This window comes from Gorilla gorilla, chromosome 12, assembly GCF_029281585.2.
Source record: "Gorilla gorilla gorilla isolate KB3781 chromosome 12, NHGRI_mGorGor1-v2.1_pri, whole genome shotgun sequence".
In the NCBI taxonomy this organism is placed as follows: domain Eukaryota; kingdom Metazoa; phylum Chordata; class Mammalia; order Primates; family Hominidae; genus Gorilla; species Gorilla gorilla.
In genome coordinates this window covers 61,838,997-61,862,429 of record NC_073236.2, presented here as the reverse complement: position 1 = coordinate 61,862,429, position 23,433 = coordinate 61,838,997, and the positions used below count along the sequence as shown (strand labels likewise).

Sequence of the window (23,433 nt, the reverse complement as noted above, 5' to 3'; positions counted from 1 at the left end):
GATAATATAGGACCTATTTGGAAAGCATAGCAAACATTTATGTGCAAAAAATAAAAATGAGATGTGGGATGGAAAAGTGAATTTAATCTTGGCAAAAGAGGCAAAATAATGTAAACATTTGGAAATATTTAGGACAGGACAAATTAGGCTGGATCATAATAGGTGAAAATGTCTGGAGAACAATACCACTAGATGTAATATTTCTTTACTATGTTGTCACACATGGGCTCATAAAATGCACATACCAACACAATCCAGTTAAATAGCATTTTATTAGTTTTTTTTTTGTAAAATTATGACTGGAGGTCATGGCAATGAGATTATCATATGCCTTTTATAACAGGTCACATAATACCTTTTGTGTACATTAAATTTCAGGAAATGTTTTATCTCTGCAAACGAATTTGTAAATTTTCTATAGTCATAAAAAGAATACAAAAAAGCAAAAAACAAAACAATCATTCTTGTTATGGAAAGAAGAGGACATATAAAATATATACTATAAAAACTTAATGGGTAGATTTCATCTTTCCTTTGATCAATATTGAAAAGAATGTATGTCAGACTAATTCTCATCTTTTAGCAATCTCAGTAATGGACACAACTAAGCATATTTCCACCTACTAAAATATTTTCTTGTGTTCAATTCAAATGCTTTTTCTTTGTTTTTTTTGCAGTGAAGTTAGGTGTGAAGTTGCCCGACTATAGGCAACAAGGCCATTTCTTATGGGGAACGTTGGTTCTGTTCAGTAATATATGTTCAAAAAGCTCCTTTTCATGATGAAAACACCTGGGATAATATGGCTTTTGAATACTTTCTGATATTGCAAATAAATAAAACTTGAAGCCTTTGCCTAAGGAAAAAAGAGCATACCTCAGGAAACGAGTTAGATGTGTTGGTGTCTTTGCACTTTACTGTTGCCGTGCATCACATTTATGATGACATAATAAATAGTCATAATAGAAAAAGGGTAGTTAGAATAAAATAAAGTGGCCCATCAAGTATTCAGCCCAAGTTTATTACCACAGTGGACTCGGGTTATAATTACCCACAGAGGAGAGAATAACTATAAGTTATTTTGATGTAAAAAGCATATTATCCTAAGCCAACATAATAACACAGTTTTTATGAAGCACAATAATTACATTGAAGACTCACAGAAGTGCATTTTTCTAAAAGAAAGAGGTAGGTGTTGATAAGCTTCTACTGAATTTTACAGTTGCAATGAACAAAAATAATTGTCATGGCAAAATAATAGAAGTGTGTTGATTTTTGTTGCAATGCTTGAGAGAGATTAAATTATAAAATTAAAAAATACTTATTAAATAGTATGAAACGTCTTATGTTTAATGTATTTATTTTGAAATGACTTTTTTTATAGACATTTTTTGTATATTAAATGTTGTTTGTTGTCCTTCACTAGTAGTATGCAGATTATTATTGTTGCTAAGAATGCTTTTCTGTGATACTTTAGTGAATTAATGTAGGAGAAAATGGCTTTAAAGTAAGTATTTATTTAAATATCTACTTCATAAAACTCTCATTAAGATTTGATCTCAAGCTACTATGATTTTATCACTATATTTGATTTTACATTTGGAAGCTTAGAGAAAAATCAAATGTTATCCCCAGTTACTTAATGTCTGGTAAGTAATTAAGGCTCATTAATATACATTTGAAAGCAAATGACAGGCTGTTAAAAAAAAAAAAAAAACAGGGTCAGGAATAAGTCATGGTAAGACTAAGCTGTTATGCTGGGACAGCATGGAAAGAGGTATGAGTTTGTACAAAGACTATTTATACAAACCTGACTATAGGCTATATGCTGATGGACCAGATTGATCATGAGGAAAACACCTGATATAAAATAGTTGAATATCTTAAGTTTAGTGATACATGAGTAGTTTTAGAAATGTAAGGAGAAATAAAAAATATGGTTGGGCACAGTGGCCCACACATGTAATCCCAACACTTTTGGAGGTCGAGGCGAGTGGATTGCTTGAGTTAGCGAGTTTGAGACCAGTCTGGAAACATGGGAAACCCCATTCTTCCAATAAAAATAAAAATAAATTAGCTGGGTGTGGTGGTGCGTGTCTATAGTCCCAGCTATTGGGGAGGCTGAGGTGACAGGATGGCTTGAGCCTGGGAAGCAGAGGTTGCAGTGAGCGGAGATCATACCACTATCGCACCACAGTGGAGGCATCCAGTTCAGAGCTGACAAATTCCTTGAAACATTAATTTCTCATTTTTTCTGAGATATCTTGTATATTTAAAGTATAATAAATATGAGAAAATATGTCACATTATGCTTTTACTGATTTAACTATTTTCAGATTCTCATACAGAAACAGATTAACAGAAACAGAAACAGCAACACCAGAGAACAGCAAAATAGTAACATTTCAAATAGTAACATTTCAAGAAAATATATACACCTTCACAGTATGTGATGGTATCCACTTACTGTCTACTGCCTCCATAACTCCTAAAGTCTTCTGAAGGTGAGTGGGCAACAAAAACTGTTAAAATACAATGGTTAAGGGGGGTAAAACATTTTTGAACCATGTCTGTACCACAACAAAACACCTGATGGGTTAGTGAGAGAGAGCACAAAGGAAATAGCTCTGCGCTTTCAATTCCAGGTAGTATACTAAAAATAATAATCTTATTGCTTTCCACATTTAACAAATAGAAGTTAACTAATTGTCAGTAGGTAGTCCATTTACATTCTCATTTATCATTATTTTTATTCTGATTATATGTTTATTATTTCTCATTTTATCTATTTCCTCATTTCAGATTTATTAATGCTTTGAATATATGAGCCACCGTTTCTTTTCACAGCCTTTTCACAACTGGGAATTCTTTAGAGAAAGGCAATCTTACTTCATTTACTTACTTCATCAGTAATGCCATTACTATGCCTACCTAAGAAGAAAATATATCATGTGGCAGAGGACTAGAAAGAAAAAACAACAACAAAAGGCTGTGAAGATTTGATCATATGCCTACGTGTGTGGTGAATACAATATTTCTTTAATCGTAATCAGGAATATAAATCTTATTTTGATGCTATGACATAATAAAGTGCATTATTTTCCTGAAATTTTCCTCTTATCTCTGTTTTATACTTTCATAAATAATCCATTTAAATACCAGATTCTGAGATAACATTTGCTATAAATGGTTTTAATTTTATCAGGAGAAATATATTCAAAGGTGTTGTGACCTTACTTTATTTTCATCTATCAATTTATAATTTCTACACAACAAGGAATAAAAACAGATTTGCATCTCATGTCAGTATAGACAATAATTGTCTCTTCATGAATTTTACATTTGTCTATACACCTAAAAAGAAACCAAGGTGTTCATAGTGGAAAAAAAATACTTCTTGACATATTTTAGTCATTATTTCTGCAAATGTTTCTTGAGAGTCTACCTTTTGCCAGGCACTTTGTGAAGTTATGGAAATAGCAATGAAAAAAAAGGGGCGCAGGGGTGTGGGGATCCCTGCTTCTAGTGAGTGAAACATGTAGAAGAATGATAAACAGAATATTCCAGTTATTGACATGGTTTGGGTATTTGTCCCCTTAAATCTCATGTTGAAATGTGATTCCTGATGTTGGGGATGGGGCCTGGTAGCAAGTACTTGGGTCATGGGGCCGGGTCCCTCATGAATGGCTCTGTGTGCTTTCCATGGTAGAAAGTGAGTTATGGCTCCTTTAGTGCACCTGAGAGCTAGTTGTTTAATGGAGTCTCACATCTCCCTCTGGATAGGCATCCAGGCAAAAGAAACAGTAGGTGTAAAAATAGAAAGAGGGTTAGCATGCCTGAAGAGGAGAATAAGAAAAACCAAGGTCGATGGACCACCTAAATTCTTGAACAAAATTTGTTTAATGGAAAATTCTAGGTTAAATCTTCAGGAAGTATAAAGATGATGAGACTGAAATAAAACATGCATACTTCAGACTTTGAAAAAATAATTAGCTCCAGCTTTCTCACAGTGGGACCTGTTCTAGAGAGGGTTACAGAAATCTCTCTCTCTTTTTTTTTTTTTTTTGAGACAGAGTCTTGCTCTGTCACCAGCCTAGTTCAAGTGGTTCTCCTCCCTCAGCCTCCCGAGTAGCTGGGATTACAGGCACATGCCACCACGCCCAGCTAATTTTTGTATTTTTAGTAGAGACAGGGTTTCACCATGTTGGCCAGGATGATCTCAAACTCCTGACCTCGTGATCTGCCCTCCCTGGCCTCTCAAAGTGCTGGGATTACAAGTGTGAGCCACCGCGCCTGACCAGAAATCTCTAGTCTAACATCATGCCCATCTCACAATCAAATACAACACTGGCACATGATAACACATACACTGGCACTGATCTGGGGATTATTCCAACAATTACAGTCCTCTATTTTCCTACATTTTATTTTACTTAAATTGTTTTAAGCACAGCATACATAAAAAAATTAAACTGATATATATTTACAGTTCCAAAAAGTTTTACAAAGTAAAAACATATACAACAGCCACTCAGACCAAAAAACAGAAATTGACAGTACCAAAGAAGCCTTTCTGTCCTCTTCCAGGAATTTTCATCTCCAAATTAACTTTTTTTTTTTAATTAGAGCAGATAAATTCTGCCTGTGCACATTATGCACATGCTTGCACCCAATATATACTTTTATGTCTGTTGTTTTTGCTCAGTATTACATCTGTGAGATTTATACTCTCTGTGAGGTCTAAGGTGACACACATATTTTAATTAGTGAATAATCTCTATTGTATGAATACACTACAATTCATTTATTCCTCTACTGTTGATGTCTAGCTATGTGGAATATAGTGTGAAAACAATGATGCATTCATAAACGTTCATCAGCATTTACTCCAGATTTTAAATATCTTGCACACTGGAGTACATAAAAAATACATCAATGGATATGAAGTAATGAAAATACTTGGCAAAATGTTTGAGGCATAATCAGAGGCCAGGATGCTAATATAAATAGTTCATTGCATTGTGTCCAATGGAATATGCAAACATTCTAGATTGTGACCAAAAATAGAGAGGAGCTCTGCTAAGCATCATTAAAGAAAAGCAATTCAACCAAAAGATAGGTAAGACCAACATGAAGTTAATTCCTACTGCTTCCATTGATAAGACCAGAAAGCAAAAGAAGCATTTTTTTTCTTTTTTAAAAAAATTGTATGTAGGTTTACTAACATCTTCAGTTACTGGAGGTTAATACTAGCAATGATTAAATTATTCTCAAACTGTCAACGTGATTGGGGATCATTTGAGATTCAGGAGACCAGATAGTCAAATATAAGGTAAAACCAGTGGTAAAAAGCTTCACTTTCTTCTAGATGATTATTAGAAGATGCTGTGACAACTGGCTTTATGATGCCAGAGCAGAAAGAAAAAAATCATAGTATTTAAAGAACTTAGTATTGATCTACTCAGTATATACCTGGGCCCAATTCACAAATCACATATTCACCTAGCAGTATTATCTGCTACAGAAAAATCTTGAAATGCATTAAAAATTTACCAAATTAAAATGGAAGAATGATCTTGATTATCAATAGTGAGTGGCCTCTTGGGAAAGACAGCAGAGAAAGCAGTCTCTCCGCCTCTCTAAGTAAGTACCTTGGTGTTATATCTCACGTTTTGCCCTGAAACAAAAGATACAAAGCTATCTAAATTCTATCCTCATTGACTTCATCAGATGAAGAATTTTATTAGGCAATGGAAGAATATGACTGAAAAGAAATTTTCTTTTGCAAGTGAAGAGAAGCGGGGGTTTTAAACAATGCTATGTAATGCCTTTTAAGAGATTTCTGACTAGTATTTCCTTAAAATGCCACAGAAGGCAATTCTGTAGGGTCAAGACAAATAATTATGTATTCAATGAGGTGCTTCTACTAATAAATCCTTAAATTTCCTTGAGGGACAACATCATGAAATCCCACATTTTTGCATTAAGGTATAGAGTATGCTATGTTGTCTAATAAACAATTACCTAGTAATAATGTCGAGTGCACACACACAACACATGCATACACACAAATACAATACATACCCATATGAAGGGAAAAGTAAATAATATATTACTCCTGGGCTAATAATTTATTGACTGCTCAGACAAAGGGACAGGTTGATGTAAGAGGCAGAGGGGAATTTCTTTGGTTCTTTTCACAAATAAATCATGGTATGATAAAAGATACCCTGTAGAAAACATATTATGAAAAAAAAATCATGTACCAGCCAACTTGAACATAAATCTACTTGTGATTTAATTGGAATGGTATAGCCTGCTGAGCTAACTCAATGAAGGTGAGGAAAGGGAAAAATATTTCTCTTTGGGATTAAAACTACATAATATATTTTTATTATCTAGAATGATGGTGTATATGAAGGATAGCTGGATATCAAAACTATGCCTTCTAAATGTTCGTAACATAGGCGGGAATAATGCATAATTCTTTCTCCAACATCTTATCTAGCATGCTTTATTTTCCTGGCTTTCTCTTTGCTTACATTGATTATTTTATCTACACGGTACTACCCTCAAAGACTGCAGCCCAGAATCTAGACTTGTGTTTGAATAAACATAGCAAAATGTAACAATGACACTAATAAATGCACTTGTACATCAATGTTACATTTTAAAGTAGTCCAAATCTTGCTCCTAGGTTTCGTTTGGCTATCACACTTTCTTTGACTTTCATTGCTTTTATCTATAACCATAGTGATTCACAGATAGCTAATTTTATACTGTCACATTTTGCGTGACATCCTGGGATCTCCTGATATTCAAAATGTTTTTTAAAAATTTTGCCTGTGTTAATGTTCACTTTTTGTACAGTAAATTTCTATGAACTTTGTAAAATAAAATATTTAATACTTTATTATTTTGTTGCTCAAATTGTTCTATCTTTGGCCATTGGCAGCTCTTTCTGTGGGCTTCTGTGTCACTTTATATAACCTCATCATTTTGTGTGCATGTGTTTACACTAAAAGATGCACTAGGCTTATCTTGTCTATATTCTGATCTTAAACTCAGTCATTTTCTTTTCTTTTTTTTTTCTTTTTTTTTTTTTTTTTTTTTTGAGATGGAGTTTCAGTCTTGTTGCCCAGGCTGGAGTGCAATGGTGTGATCTTTGCTCACTGCAACCTCTGCCTCCGGAGTTCAAGTGCTTCTCCTGCCTCAGCCTCCCAAGTAGCGGGGATTACAGGCATGCACCACAATGCCTGGCTAATTTTCTATTTTTAGTAGAGACAGGGTTTCTCCATGTTGGTCGGGCTGGTCTCAAACTCCCGACCTCAGGTGATCGGTCCCCCTAGGCCTCCCAAAGTGCTGGGATTACAGATGTGAGCAACTGTGTCCAGCCAAACTCAGCCATTTTCTTACAAGTCTGGTTCTTTTTGTTAGAGGATGGTATTAGAAACCGAGATGTTAGTGCTAGGTGTACACTCATTGCTCTGGGTGTCATTTCTTCTAGGCCCACTCAGCTGACAAAGAAGGAAATATATGTGTGTTTACCAATCCATTCATATATACATATAAATATTTCTATATGTCATCAACATCTATAATAGTATAAAAATGAGTTCATATCGATATCTCCAATTCTAGTCTATTACCACATGTACTTTTCTAGCAAATTCTCTTTGCTCATCTGTAACTTTCCACTGCAACAGTGAGAAATCAGGCTCCTGCCATCTGTCATCCATTTACTTAATTTTTTAGTTTCAGAATATGCATACAGTTGAATCAGAATTCTTAAACCCTATCCTCATAGCCGATATTTCATCAGTTGGAACACAGTACTTTTACAGTTTCTTTAACTTTAGTCTTAAGGAATCCACTTGTTTCCAAAATTACTTAGGTCAGCATTCTTTACACCCACCCCATTCAGTGGGGTTTCATGCATTTATAATATAGTTTTGTCAAATTCCGCATTACCTTCTGGGATCTCTTGCTATTCTAAATGCTTTTTAAAATTTTTATATGCATTAATGTTCACTCTTTGTGCTGTAAATTTCTATGTGCTTTATAAATGCATATTGCCATGTAGTCTTCATTACATCAACAAATAGAATAGTCTCACTGCATTAAAAATTATCTACTGGGCTTTACTTAAAACATTTCTCTTCTTTTACATTTTCCAGAACGTAATATAACTGGAATCATATAGAATGTAGCCTTTTCAGACTGGCTTTTACACTTAGTAGTATGCATTTACATATGTTTTTTGTGGCTTGATAGTGCATTTCTTTTTATTAATGAATATTATTTTGTTTTATTGATATACCACAGTTGATCCAATCATCCATTACAGAATGTCTCGGTTGTTTCCATTTTGGAAAATTATAAATAAAGCTACTATAAACATTTGCAGGACACTTTTTGTGTGTGTGGTGTGTGAACATAAGTTTTGAAATTAGTCAGTGGATATCTAGAAGCAGGATTGCTGGATTGTATGCTATACTTATGTTTAGCTTTGTAACAAACTGCCAAACTGTCTTCCAAAGTAGCTGCACCATTTTGTAGCTGTACAGTTTGCATTCCCACCGTCAAAGAATGAGAATTCCTGTTGTCTCTCATCCTCATCAGCAAGTGGAATAGCTGTTCTTTATTGGGCTTTGGTTTTATTTTGCTTTATTTTTGGATTTTAGTCATTCTAATTAGTTGCAATGCATTTTGTTGTTTTAATGAACAATTCCCTAATGATAAATGATGTTGAATATCTTTTTCTATGCTTATTGGCCATCTGTATATCTTGTTTGCTGAGGCATCTGTTCAGATCATTTGCCAATTTAGGGGTTGTTTTCTTATTGTTAAGCATAAAAGCTGTTTTATATTTTGGATCTAAGTTCCTTATGAGATATGCTTTTTTGCAAATGCTTTCTTCTAGTCTATGGCTTCTCTTTTTATTCTCTTAACTGTCTTTCACTGAGTAGAAGTTTTTAATTTCAGCAAAGCCTAATTTATCAATTTTTAAATTTCTTATGTCATGCTTTTGATGCTGTGTCTACAAACTCATTACCAAGCCCAATGTCACATGGAGTTTTATCCTATGTTTTTGTCTAAACATTTTTAAATTTTTAAACATTTTATATTTAGGTCTGCAATGCATTTCAATTTTTGTAAAATTGTAAAGTCCGTCTACATTCTTTTTTTGTACATGAACTTAATTTTTCTAGTAACATTTATTGAAAAGCCTATTCTTTCTTTACTGAATTACTGTTATTTTGTCAAAAATTGTAGAGAATAGATACTATGATCTATTTCTATTCAGAATGATTCTAAGGCCATTTCCCCCACACCAACCTATTCTCCAACTTTTCAGGCACCAACTGGGTGTCCTACAATTCAATTCAATTCTGACACTAACTACCTGGACTTACATCAGACCCCACAGGTCAAGGGCTCAGTCCCACAAGAGTGCCCTCATTTCAGACACCAATAGAAAGTCTAAGCCACTCATATTTTTGACTAACCAGCTATAAATTGGATTTCCACAATCCTCTCTCCAGGTTTGATGATTTACTATAACAACTCCCAGAACCCAAATAAGCACTTAAGTTACATTTATTAGTTCACTATAAAGGATACAAATAGACACTCAGAAGAAGGGTACATAAGCAAGACACAGAAGGGTTCTGACCACAGGAGCTTCTGCCCCACTGAGTTAGGGTGGGCTATTCTCTAGGCACATGAATGTCTTCATCATTGTGGTGAACCTGGGGTTTTCTGAACTCCTTCATTTAGGGTTTTTAAGGAAGCTTCAGTATGTAAGCATTATTGATTAAACCAGTAGCCACTGGAGATTGAGCTCAATATCTATCCTTTCTTTCCTCCCCAGAGGTAGAGAAGGTGAAGCTGAAAGTCCCAATTCTTTTATCGCTGATTGGTTTCTCTGGCAACCAGCTTTCAGAATATGCTTTATCTTGGTGGAAGTTCTATAAGAGGTAAAGAAGAATGTATCGTCACTGTTGTTAAAAGGATTGTTCTATAAATTGAATTCACTAATTAGAGTGATAGTGCTGTTTAGATAATCTATACCTTTACTAATTTCCTACCAACTTGAACTATTAATTACTGAGAAAGGGGTATTGAAGTCAGCAACTATGATACGGAATTTCTCTCCTCCCAGGCTTATCATTTTTTTATCTCATTGGTTGTGACTCTCTGTTGTTAGATGCATACACTTTCAAGATTAATGTATCTTCTTAAAACTTAATCTCTTTATAATTACAGGAATGCCACAGGTATATTGTAGGTTTGGTTCTAAACTATTGCAATAAAATAAACAACACATTTTTTTCCATTTCCCAGACATATAAAGGTTGTATTTACAATATACTGTAGTTTATTAATTGTGCAATAGCACTGTGTCTAAGAAACAATGTATATATCTTAATTTTAAAATACTTTATTGCTAAAATAATGCTAATGATCTACTAAGCCTTCAGCGAGTCATAATCTTTTTGCTGGTGGAGGTTCTTGCTTCAATGTTGATGGCTGTTGATTGACCAGGGTGGTGGTTGCTGAAGGTTGGGGAAGCTGTGCCAATTTCTTAAAAAAGACAACAGTGAAGTTTGCTTCATTGATTGACTCTTTCTTTCATGAAAGACAACCCTGTAGCATGTGATGCTACTTGACAGCATTTTATTCACAGTAGATCTTTTCTCAAAATTAGAGTTAATCTTTTTAAAGTCTACTGCTGCTTTATCAACTTTATGTACTAATCTGTGTTGTCATTTAAACAATTTGTACAGCTTCTTTAGCAGGATTAGATTTCATCTCAAAAACCATTTTCTTTGCTCATCCATTAGAAACAACTCCTCATTTTTGGAAGTTTTATTATGTGATTGCAGCAATTCCATCACATCTCTAGGCTCCACTTTTAATTCTTGTTCTTTTACTATTTCTGCCTCAACTTTAGTTACTTCCTCCCCTGAAGTCTTGAATTCCTCAAAGTCCTTCATGAGAATCAACTTCTTTGAAATCCCTGTTAATGTTGATATTTTGACCTCCTCCCATGAAACACAAATGTTCTTAATGTCATATAGAATGGCGAATTCTTTCCAGAAGGTTTTCAATTTACTTTGCTCAGATCATCGGAGGAATAAAATATATTTCTTAACTAACAAGACTTGAAAGGCAAAATTACTTCTTGATCCATGGGCTACCAAGTTGATGTTATATTAGAAGACATGAAAACAAATTAATCTCCTTGTAAATCTCTGTCAGAGGTCTTGGGTGACCAAGAGCATTGTCAATTAGCAGAAATATTTTGAAAGGAATTTTTTTTATTTTGAGCAGTGGATCTTAATGGTGGGCCTGAAATATTCAGTAAACCATGTTGTAAACAGACATGCTGTCATTAAGGAAACATTGTTGAATTTATTGAAAAATTGAATTCATTGTCATTCATTGAAACATTGTTGTTTTATTGATAAAGCATAGACAGAGGGAATTTAGACCAATTATTAAGGGCCCTACCATTTTTGAAATAGTAAATGAACAATTGCTTCAACTTAAAGTCACCAGCTGCATTAGTCCCTAACTAGAGTCAGCTTGACATTTGAAGCTTTGAAGTCAAACATTGACATTTTCTCTAAAGCTATGAAAGTCTTAGACGGAATCTTCTTTCAATATAAGGCTACTTCATCTACATTGAAAATTTGTTGTTTAGTATAGCCATCTTCATCAATTATCTTGGCTAGATCTTCTGGATAACTTGCTACTGCTTCTACATCAGCACTTGTTGCTTCACCTTGCACTTTTATATTACAGAGACAGCTTCTTTTCTTAAACCTCATGAACCAACCTCTTCTGGCTTCAATCATTTCTTCTATAGCTTCTTTACCTGTCTCAGCCTTTATAGAGTTGGAGAGAGTTAGGGGCTTGCTCTGGATTAGGCTTTGGCTTGAGGGACTGTTGGGGCTCTATACAGCCCCACAAAAACTTGCTCCAAATCAGCAATAAGTTTGTTTGACTTTCTTATCATTCATGTGTTCTCTGAAGTAGCTGTTTTGAATTCCTTTAAGGACTCTTACTGTGCATTTACAAGCTCGGTAACTGGTGCAAGAGGCTTCCCTTGCAGCCCATCTCAACTTTAGCCATGCCTTCTTCACTAAGCTTAATTATTTCTAGCTTTAGGTTTAAAGTCAGATAAATGAGATTCTTTCTTCCATTTGAACACTTAGAGGTCACTGTAGGGTTATTAATTGCCATAATTTCAATATTCTTATGTCTTAGGGAATATGTTCTGAGGAGAGAGATGAGGATGGATGATATGATTAAGCTTTGTGTCCCCACCCAAATCTCATCTTGAATTATAATCCCTATAATCCCCATAATCTCCACATGTCAAGAGACAGACCAGCTGGAGGTAATTGAATAGTGGGGATGTTTCCTCCATGCTGTTTTCATGATAGTGAGTGAGTTCTCATAAAATCTGATGGTTTTATAAGGGGCTCTTCCCCTCTTTGCTCAGCATTTCTCCTTTCTGCTGCCTTGTGAAGAAGGTGTCTTGCTTCCTCTTTGCCTTCTGCCATGATTAAGCTTCCTGAGGTGTGCCCCCAGACATGCTGGAATGAGAGTCAATTAAACTTCTTTCCCTTATAAATTACCCAGTCTCAGGCAGTTCTTTATAGCAGTATGAAAATGGACTAACACAATGGGAATAGGGCTGTTCCATGGAGCAGTCAGAACACATTTATCAATTCAGTTCATCGTTTTATATAGTCACTGTTGATGGCAACACAAAACAATTAAAATAATGGCCTCCAGCTCCATACAGGTTTTTCTGAAGCACATAATTTTATTCTTTTTATGGCTATGTAGTGTCCCATAGTATATATGTACCACATTATCTTTATCCAATCCACCATTTATGGGCATCTTGTTGATTCTATGTCTTCTCTATTGTGAATAGTGCTGCAATCAACATATGTGTGCATGTCTTTTGGTAAAATGATTTATTTTCTTTTGGCTATATACCTAGTAATGGAATTGCTGGGTCAAATGGTAGTTCTAATTTTTTTTTTTTTTTTTTTTTTGAGACAGGTTCTCTCTCTGTCATCCAGGCTGGAGTGCAGTGGAGTGATCATGGCTCACTGTAGCCTCAGCCTCCCAGGCTCAATCAATCCTCCCATCTCAGGCTCTGAGTAACTGGGGATATAGGTGCGTGCCACCATGTCTGGTTAATTTTTGTATTTCTTGTAGAGATGAGGTTTCACCACGTTGCCCAGGCTGGTCTCGAACTCCTTTGGCTCGAGATCCACCCACCTCAGCTTCCCAAAGTGCTGGGATTACAGGCACGAGCCACTGTGCCCAATCTGTGTTAAGTTCTTTTAGAAATCTCCAAACTGCTTTCCACAGTAGCCAAACTAGTTTACTTTCCAGCAACAGTGTATAAGTATTTTTCCACAGCCTTGCCAACATCTGTTGTTTTTTGACTTTTTAATAATAACCATTCTGACTAGTATGAGATGCTATCTCATTGTTGTTTTGATTTGCATTTCTCTGATGATTAGTGATATTGAGCATTTTTCATGTTTTTGGCTGCTTGTATGTGTTGCATTAAGAAGTATCTGTTCATGTCTTTTGATAATTTTTAATGTGACTATTTGTTTATTGCTTGTTCAATTGTTAAAGTTCCTTATAGATTCTGGATATTAGACTTTGCCAGATGCACATTTTGTAAATATTTTCTTTCATTCTATAGGTTGTCTTTTCACTCTTTCGATAGTTTCTTTTGCTGTGCAGAAGTTAAGCTAATGTGTATATACAGTTTTAGATAAGGGTCCAACTTTATTCCTTTGCATGTAAGTATTTGATTTTTATTTCACTATTGATTTAAAAGACTGATCTTTCCCCATTGAGTGGTTTTGGCATCCTTGTTGAAAATAATTTGATCACCTATGCAGTAGTCTATTTCTGGGATCTCTTTTCTATTTCATGGTCTACATGTCTGTTTTTATATAAGTATCACACCGTTTTGATAATTGTAGCTTTGCAGTACATATTGAAATTAGGTAATGTGAAAACTGACTTTGTTATTCTTTGTCTAAATTGTTTTGGTTATGTGAAACCCCTTGAGATCTCATATTAATTTTAGGATGGGCTTTTCTATTTCTGCAAAAACTTCATTGGCTTTTGATAGTGCTTGCACTGAATCTATAGATCACTCTGGGCAGTACTGACATCTAAACAATATTAAGTTTTTCAACCACAAACACAGAATGCCTTTTATTTATTAATGTCTTTAATTTTTTTCAGCAATGTTTTGTCATTTTCAGTGTACAAATCTTTTATATCTCTTGTTAACATAATCTCTATTTTGATGCAATTATAAATTGAATTATTTTCTTAAGTTCTTTTTTGAATTGTTAATTGTTAGTGAATAGAAACACAATGAATTTTTGAGTGTTGATTTTGTACCCTGAAATTTTATGAATCAACTTATTAGTTCTAGTTTTTTTGTATATAGGATCTTTAGCATTTTCTGCATACAAGAACATATTATCTGTGAATAGTGATAGTTTTGTTGTTTATTTCCTTTCCTTGCTTATTGCTGTGACTAAAACTTCCAATATTATGTTGAAAAGAAGTGGCAAAAGCAGGCATCCTTCTACTTGTTCCTGATCATAAAAGGAAAAGCTTTCAGTCTTTAGCCATTTAGTTTGATGCTAGCTGTGTTTTTTTCTTTTATGGTCTTATTGTGTTTAGGTAGTTTCATTCAAGTCCCAGTTTGCTGAGTGCTTTTAATCACGAAGTGTTTTTAATTTTGACATATGTTTTTTCTGCATCTATTGAGATGATCCTGATTATCTAGACCTAACTAGATGACCAACTAGATCTAACACACATATACAGAATATTCAAGCCAAAGACAGAATAATACATATTATTCTCGAATGCTTGTAGAAAATTCTGCAGGGACCAGTTTCATGGAAGACAATTTTTCCAGACTTGGCGAGTGGGGAGGTTTTGGGATGAAAGTTTTCAGCCTCAGATCATCAGGCATTAGCTAGAGTCTCATAAGGAATACACAACCTAGATCCCTCATCTGCGCTCTTCACAATCTGTGTCACACTCCTATAAGAATCTGATGCTGCTGCTGATCTGACAGGAGGCGGAGTGGAGGCAGTAATGCTCTCTTGCTTATTGCTCACCTCCTGCTGTGCGGCCCAGTTTCTAACAGGCCATAGACCCATACCTGTCTACAGATTAGGGGTTGGGGACCACTGTATTACACAACAAAATAACTCTAAATACATTCCTTATTTAAAAGTAATGAAAGTGTACAAAGTATTTTCTCTGATTAGAATGAAATGAAGCTAGAAATAAGTAACACAAGGTAAGCTAGAAAATACACAGATTTATGAAAATTAAAAAATACATCTTTAAACAATCAACAAATCAAAGAATCACAGGAAAATCAGAAATTATTCTGAGACAAATGAAAACAAAAACACAGCATACAAAAACTTCTAGAATTTAGCAAAAGCAATGTTCAGAGAAAAAAATTACAGTTATAATTATCTCCATTTAAATCAAAAAACTTCAAATTAAGAACCTAACTTAACACATCAAGGAACTAGAAAAAGAAAAGCAAATTAAATTCAAATATAACAGAAGGAAGGAAAAAGGGAAAAAAGAAGATTAAAGTGGAGATAAGTGAAATAAAAAATAGAAAAACAATAGAGAGAATCAATGAAACAAAAGCTGTTTACTTAAAAGATCAATAATAGAAAACTTTAGTCTGACAAAGAAACAAAGAGAGAACATGCAAATAACTAAAGTCAGAGAAGTAACTAGGATATTACTACAGACTTTACAAAAATTTGAAAAAAGATTATAAGAGGACACTCTGGACAATTGTATGCCAGTAAGTTAGATAACATCAGTGATATAGAAACTCCCTAGAAATCCCCCAAATAACAAAACTGAGCCAATGAATAACAGGAAATCTAACCCGTTACATAAGAAATTACATATTAATTAAATATTTGTGAAATAATGTCTAAATAATTTGTGAATATAAATTAATAATATTAGTAATTATTAAGTAATATTTACAAACCTCCCAATAAAGGAAAGCCCAGGGCCACATGGTTTCACTGGTAAATTCCACCAAACATTTAAAAATTCAGCTGGGCATGGTGGCTCACGCCTGTAATCCCAGCACTTTGGGAGGCCAAGGCAGGCAGATCACGAGGTCAGGAGATTGAGACCATCCTGGCTAACACGGTGAAACCCCGTCTCTACTAAAAATACAAAAAATTAGTTGGGCGTGGTGGCGGGTGCCTGTAGTCCCAGCTACTCGGGAGGCTGAAGCAGGAGAATGGTGTGAACCCAGGAGGTGGAGCTTGCAGTGAGCCGAGATCGCACCACTGCACTCCAGCCTGGGCGACAGAGCGAGACTCCGTCTCAAAATAAATAAATAAATAAATAAATAAATAAATAAATAAATAAATAAAATAAAAATTAATTAACACCAATCCTTCTCAAACTCTTCCAAAAATGAAGAGGGACCATTTTTTAAAAATCTTATTCTATGAGGTCAAAATAACCCTTATACTAACCATATAAAAACATCACAAGAAAAGAAACTATATACCACTATTTCTTATGCATCTAGATTAGACAATCCTTAACAAAATATTAGTAAACTAAATCCAATATTATATGGAAAAGATTCTACACCAGGAGCATTTATTCTAAGAACACGATATGAGAAAATCAGTGTATCCAATGCACCACATTAACAGAACAAAAGAAAATAGAAACAAAAACAAAACCATGATCACCCAACTGACACAGTAAAAGCATTTGGTAAAAATCCAACATCCTTTCATGATAAAAAAAATTCAGAAGAAAATATATAATAGAAAAGAACTTTTTCAGCAAGACAAAAGGCATTGGTTAAAAAAGTCACAGCTAATAATAAACTCAATGGTGAAAAACAAAAAAGAAAATTCCCCTTTAGATAAAAAAGGAGGCCTGAATTCACCACTGACATTTACATTGTACCTGACGTTTTAGCCAGAACAATTAGGCAAGAAAAATAAATAAAACACATCAAAAATGTAAAGGAAGAACTAAAACTATATATATCCACAGATGACATGATCTTATATACAAATATTCCAAAATAATTCACACATATACACATACAAACTATTATAGCTAAAGATCAAATTCAGCAAAATTTTAGGACATAAGATTAACACATTAAAATTACTTGTGTTTCTATACAAAATTGCACGGTGCAAAAAAATAATAATATTGATTCTTCCTATTCAAGAGGATGGAATGTTTTTCCATTTGTTCGTGTCCTCTCTTATTTCCTTGAGCAGTCATTTGTAGTTCTCTTGGAAGAGGTCCTTCATACCCCTTGTTAGCTGTATTCCTAGGTATTTTATTCTGTTTGTAGCAATTGTGAATGGGAGTTCATTTATGATTTGGCTTTCTGCTTGTCTATTGTTGGTATATAGGAATGCTTGTGATTTTCACACATTGATTTTGTATCCTGAGACTTTGCTGAAGTTGCTTATCAGTGTAAGGAGTTTTTGGGCTGAGACAATGCGATTTTCTAAATATAGGATTATGTCGTCTGCCAACAGGGACAATTTGACTTCCTCTCTTGCTATTTGAATATGCTTTTTTCTTTCTGTTGCCTGAGTGCCCTGGCCAGAACTTCCAATACTATGGCCATACTGCCCAAAGTAATTTATAGATTCAATGCTATTCCCATTAAACTACCATTGACATTCTTCACAAAACTAGAAAAAATTACTTTAAAATTCATATGGAACCAAAAAAAAGCCTGTATAACTAAGACAATCCAAAGCAAAAAGAAGAAAGCTGGAGGCTTCATACAATTGAATTTCAAACTATACTGCATGGCTATAGTAACCAAAGCAGCATGGTACTGGTACCAAAAAAGACACATAGATCAATGGAACCCAATAGATATCTCAGAAATAAGACCACACATCTACAACCATCTAATCTTCAACAAACCTGACAAAAACAAGCAATGAGGAAAGGATTCCTTATTTAATAAATGGTGTTGGGAAAACTGGCTAGCAATATGCAGAAAACTGAAACTGGACCCCTTCCTTACCCATTATACAAAAATTAACCCAAAATCATAAAAACCCTAGAAGAAAACCTAGGCAATACCATTCAGGACATAGGCATGGGCAAAGATTTTATGACAAAATCACCAAAAGCAATTGCAATGAAAGCAAAAATTGACAAATAGGATCTAATTAAACTAAAGAGCTTCTGCACAGCAAAAGAAACTATCATCAGAGCGAACAGGCAACCTACAGAATGGGAGAAAATTTTCCCAATCTACCCATCTGACAAAGGTCTAATATCCAGAATTTACAAGCAACTTAAACAAATTTACAAGAAACAAACAAACAAACTCATCAAAAAGTGAGCAAAGGATATGAACAGATGCTTCTCAATAGAAGACATTTATGCAGCCAACAAACTTATGAAAAAAACTCATCATCAATGATCATTAGAGGAATGCAAATCAAAACCACAAGAATCTCATGCCAGTCTGAATGGCGATTATTAAAAAGTCAAGAAACAACAGATGCTGGTGAGGCTGTGGAGAACTAGGAATGCTTTTACATAGTTAGTGGGAATCTAAATTAGTTCAACCATTGTGGAAGACAGTGTTGTGATTCCTCAGGGATCCAGAACCAAAAATACCATTAGACTTAGCAATCCCATTACTGAGTATATACCCAAAGGAATATACCGCATTCTATTATAAAGATACATACACTTGTATGTTTATTGCAGCACTATACACAATAGCAGAGACATGGAACCAAACCAAATGTCCATCAATGATAGACCAGATAAAGAAAATGTGCTATATATACACCATGGAATACTATGCAGTCACAAAAAGGGATGAGATCATGTCCTTTTCAGGGACATGGATGAAGCTGGAAGCCATCATCCTCAGCAAAATCACACAGGAACAGAAAACCAAACACTGCATGTTTTCATTCATAAGTGGGAGTTGAACAATGAGAACACATGGACACCAGGAGAGGAACAACACACACCAGGGCCTGTTAAGGAGGGAGGGTAGTGAGGGGAGGGGGAGCATCAGGACAAATAGTTAATGCATGTGGGGCTAAAACCTAGGTGATGGGTTGATATTTGCAGCAAATCACCATGGCACACATATACCTATGTAAAAAACCTGCACATTCTGCACATGTATCCTGTAACTTAAAGTTAAACAAAACAAAAAAAGAAAAGAATTCCATTTTAAAAGAACAGTCAAAAGAATAAAATAGCTAGATGTAAATTTAAGAAACGAGGTGCAAAATTTGTACACTAAAAATTATAAAACATTGTTAAAGGAAATTAAGGAAGGACTAAAGAATGGGAAAGACACCCTGTGTTCATGGATTACATGACCTACTATTCAGATTGCAGTATTATTCAAAGCTGTCTATAGTTTCAATGCAATCCCTGTCAAAATGAATGGGCTTTTTTGTTTTTTTACAGAATGGAAAAAACAATTATTAAATTTATATAGATTTGTAAGTTTCCCCAAATCACCAAGTCAATCTTGAAAAAGAACATTGTTGAATGACACACTTCTTGATTTCAAATTTTCCTACGAATGTATAGTAATCAAAACAGTGTGGTACTAGCATTATGATAAACCAACAGAACAGACTTGAGAGTCCAGAAATGAATCCTCACATCTAGATGGTCAATTGATTTTTGACAGGGATGCCAAGGTTATCAATAAGAAAATAAAGTCTCTCCAACAATTATTGCTGGGACACACTGATATTTACATGTAAAGAAATGAAATTGAATCCCCACCTGCACCATTTTAAAAAGTTAACTCAAAATGGATCAATGACCTAAATGTAAGAGCTAAAACCATATAAGTCTTAGAAGAAGAGATAGGTGTAAATCTTCATGGATTTGGACTTGGAAGTTAATTCTTAGATATAAAAACAAAAATACAGGCAGTGATACAACAAAAAAATAAGTTACATTTCATCAAAATGAAAAATCTTTGGGCATCTAAAAATATTATCAAGAAAAGGAAAGCCTACAGAATGAAAGAAAATACTTGTAAATTACAGATCTCACAAGGATCTAATATGCAGAATATCTAAAGAACTCATATTGCAACTACAAACTACTAATTAAAAAATAGGCAAACGACTTGATTAGACATTTCTCCAAAGATATACAGTGTCTAACAAGCACATGGAAATATACTCAACAATGTTAGTAACTAGGACTAGAGAGATAAAAATCAAATAGAAATAATATCACTTCAAACCTCCTAGGATGGCTATAATAATACTTTAAAAAGCAAAACAGAAAGTAACAAATGTTGATAAGGGTGTAGGGAAATTGGAACCCTCTCATTTTGCTTGTGGGAATGTAAAACAGTGCAGCTACTATGGAACACATTTGGACAATTCCTCAAAACCTTAAACAGTATTATCGTATTAACCAGAAATTACATATATGTATATGTAATTATATATATATGTAATTATATATATATAATTAATTGAAACAGGTACTCAAATAAATCCTTACACCTGGATGCTCATAGAATATTCACAGCAGCTAAAAGATAGAAACAATGCAAATGTTCATCAACAGATAAATAAACAAACAAAAAATGGTATGTATAGGAGACCATATTCGTCCATAAAAAGAAGTGAAGTACTTACACATGGTACAATGCAGATGAGCCTCAAAAATATTACACTAAATGAGAGAAGCCAGATATAAAAGGTCACATGACTTCATTTATATAAAATGTCCAGATTAGATAGATTAATAAAGACAGCCTATTGGTGTTTGCCAGCGTTTCAGAAGAGGGAGGATGGGGAGTAACTGCTTAATGAGTATAGGGGTTCTTTTGGGGGCAATAAAAATATTTGAGAACTAGATAGTGGTGGTGGTTCTGCAACACTATCGTGCTAAATGACACTGCATTTTTCACTTTAAAATGGCAATTTTTATGTTATGTAAATTTTATCTCAAAAACCTTATTAAAATAATGTTGAATTATTAATCCTATTTTATCTTTCAATATTTTTATTTTTACACAATTAAATATGCCTATATCTTATGGTATCATTATTATTAAGATGATATTACTTAATGGTATAATAGATTAAGAAGATTAGGGTTTATAGAAACACATGGATTAATATCTCACACCATTCTTGCTTTATAAATACAAATTTATCAGCTGAATTTTTATTTTTCCTTTAGTGTCACTTTAGGGGCATAGGGATGTTTTCTCACAGAGTTCATAGAATCTAATTAATATATTGCCTAACATGACTGTAGCTTAGATGTTCATAATATCTACTTAGAAATTTTATATATTTTGATGTCTACAACAAGCCAGTAAAAAAATAATGTAATTGTAACACTGAATGGGAAAATAAACTTCTAATAATTTGTCCAAACTATTCTTTTTACATATTAAAAACTATAAATAATTAATGTAAATTAGAGAAACTAGATAACAGCTAAGTATTTGTTTTAGTATTATATATAAATTTATGATGGAATTGGAAAAGCAGTATGGGCGATAATCATTCTAGAATACAGTGATCAGGTAGACATCTTAAACAGGATAGTTCTGGTTTTAAGCTTTTTTAAATCCCAGGATGAAAATTCATTTTACTGATAACACCAGAGCTAGATTTGTAATACGGAAGAAGTAAAAAATTCATGGGAAAATTTCTTCACTCCTGAAAAATTGGTAGTTTAGACATAGACTCAAATTAGGAAAATATGAGAATTGCAAAAATCCAAATCATTGTTTTATTTCATTTGGAAATTTAATACAGCAGGCTTTTTCTTTTACTGGGTATCGAGAAATCATATCATAGTATCTATATTTTGTAAGACATAATATTATATCATAAATTTATAGTGTTAATTGTCCTTTTTGACATAGATTATAAAAGATGCAATATACTATGCATTTTAAATAATTTTATGAGTTTTTGAAGATATTATTGAGAAAACAAAACAATTTTGAGATACAATAATTCTTTCTAATGACTTCCTGGTGCGGAGGAAATATTTTCTCAATTTTGAAACAATAAAATTACATATTTGTATGGGTGTGTGAGAGTGTTTTTCTATACATAGAGTGGGGAGGGAGAGAGGGAAAGAGCGGGGAGAGAGACAGACTTCATATATGCATTATATATTTTCATATTATATATAATTTTAACTGTGGTTGCCATTTGAAAGTACCATAGTAAATCCAGAGACAGAAACTTTTTTCAGTTTATGCCATAGAAACCATTGAAGCATAAAATATGAAAGTATCATTGCTATTCATGTTCTGGCTTGAAGACTTCTATTATTGTTTATTACTATTATCTCAAGAAAACATTAACTGGTTTACTGGTTTCCTGTGAAAAACAACTGAAATCTATAGAAGCTAACTCCTTTAAAATACTGCCACCTTTGTCAGTTACCCTAGGCTCTAGATATCAAACCTAGCTTTAGAGAATGAAGCTCCTGTCAGTCTTCACTATTAGATACAGCAGAATTTTTCCGTCATTTTATTCAATCATGTCTTTTTTTTTTTGACAGGGTCTCTCACTCTCTCACCCAGGCTGGAGTGCAGTGGTGTGATCAAGCTAACAGCACCCTGTATCTCCCAGGCTCAAGCGATCCTCCTAGCTCAACCTCTACTAAGTAGCTGGGACTACAGTCTCCTGCCATCATGCTTGGCTAATTTTTTTTTTTTTTTTTTTTTTAGTAGAGAGGAGGTCTCACTATGTTGCCCAGGCTGGTCTCAAACTCCTGAGATTAAAGCGATCCTCTCGCTTAGGCCTCTCAAAGTGCTGGGATTACAGGTGACAGCCACAACCCCTGGCCTCAATCACATCTTTTAAAATTCTCTTTACCTTTCAACCTATTGGTAGAAACTACCTCACTGGTCATTAAAATAAGTCATTTTATTCTGGAATGCAGTTACCAGAAAAACTTTAAAAGTACCAAGTGACAAAGACAGTGACTATTCCCAATAGTAACTGTGAGTCTTATTAGACACCCTCAAATGTTCAGAACTAGCATAGTTTCCTTTTCTTTTTTTGTTTTAGCTCTAGTCATCTTAAGAATTGTCACCAAAGATATTTTAGGTTGTGAAGCAGTAAAATTACCAAAAGGTCAGAGGCTTAAAAAAGGGAGGCTTACTTATTGCTTGTTCTACATGTCCATCGAGGGTTGCTTGGATTGTTCTCTGTGTTGTCCTTTCTCTGGGACATGGAATAGCTACTACACATAACATACCTTGCCATTAGCACAGAGGGAAAGACAACGTTTGCTGATCTGGTTACAGCAATTAAATT

General features: G+C 34.1%; 2 long non-coding RNA genes across 2 annotated transcripts in view; one reads left to right on the top strand and one right to left on the bottom strand.

The window, feature by feature from the left end:
• Positions 1-23,433, bottom strand: part of LOC109025645 (uncharacterized) — a 548,608-nt gene that overhangs the window by 172,381 nt on the left and 352,794 nt on the right. The gene's annotated exons all lie outside the window — the stretch shown is intronic.
• Positions 1,021-3,107, top strand: LOC109025643 (uncharacterized). Its single transcript, XR_002004555.4, has 3 exons — positions 1,021-1,186; positions 2,335-2,502; positions 2,801-3,107. It is a non-coding gene; the product is annotated as an uncharacterized lncRNA (long non-coding RNA).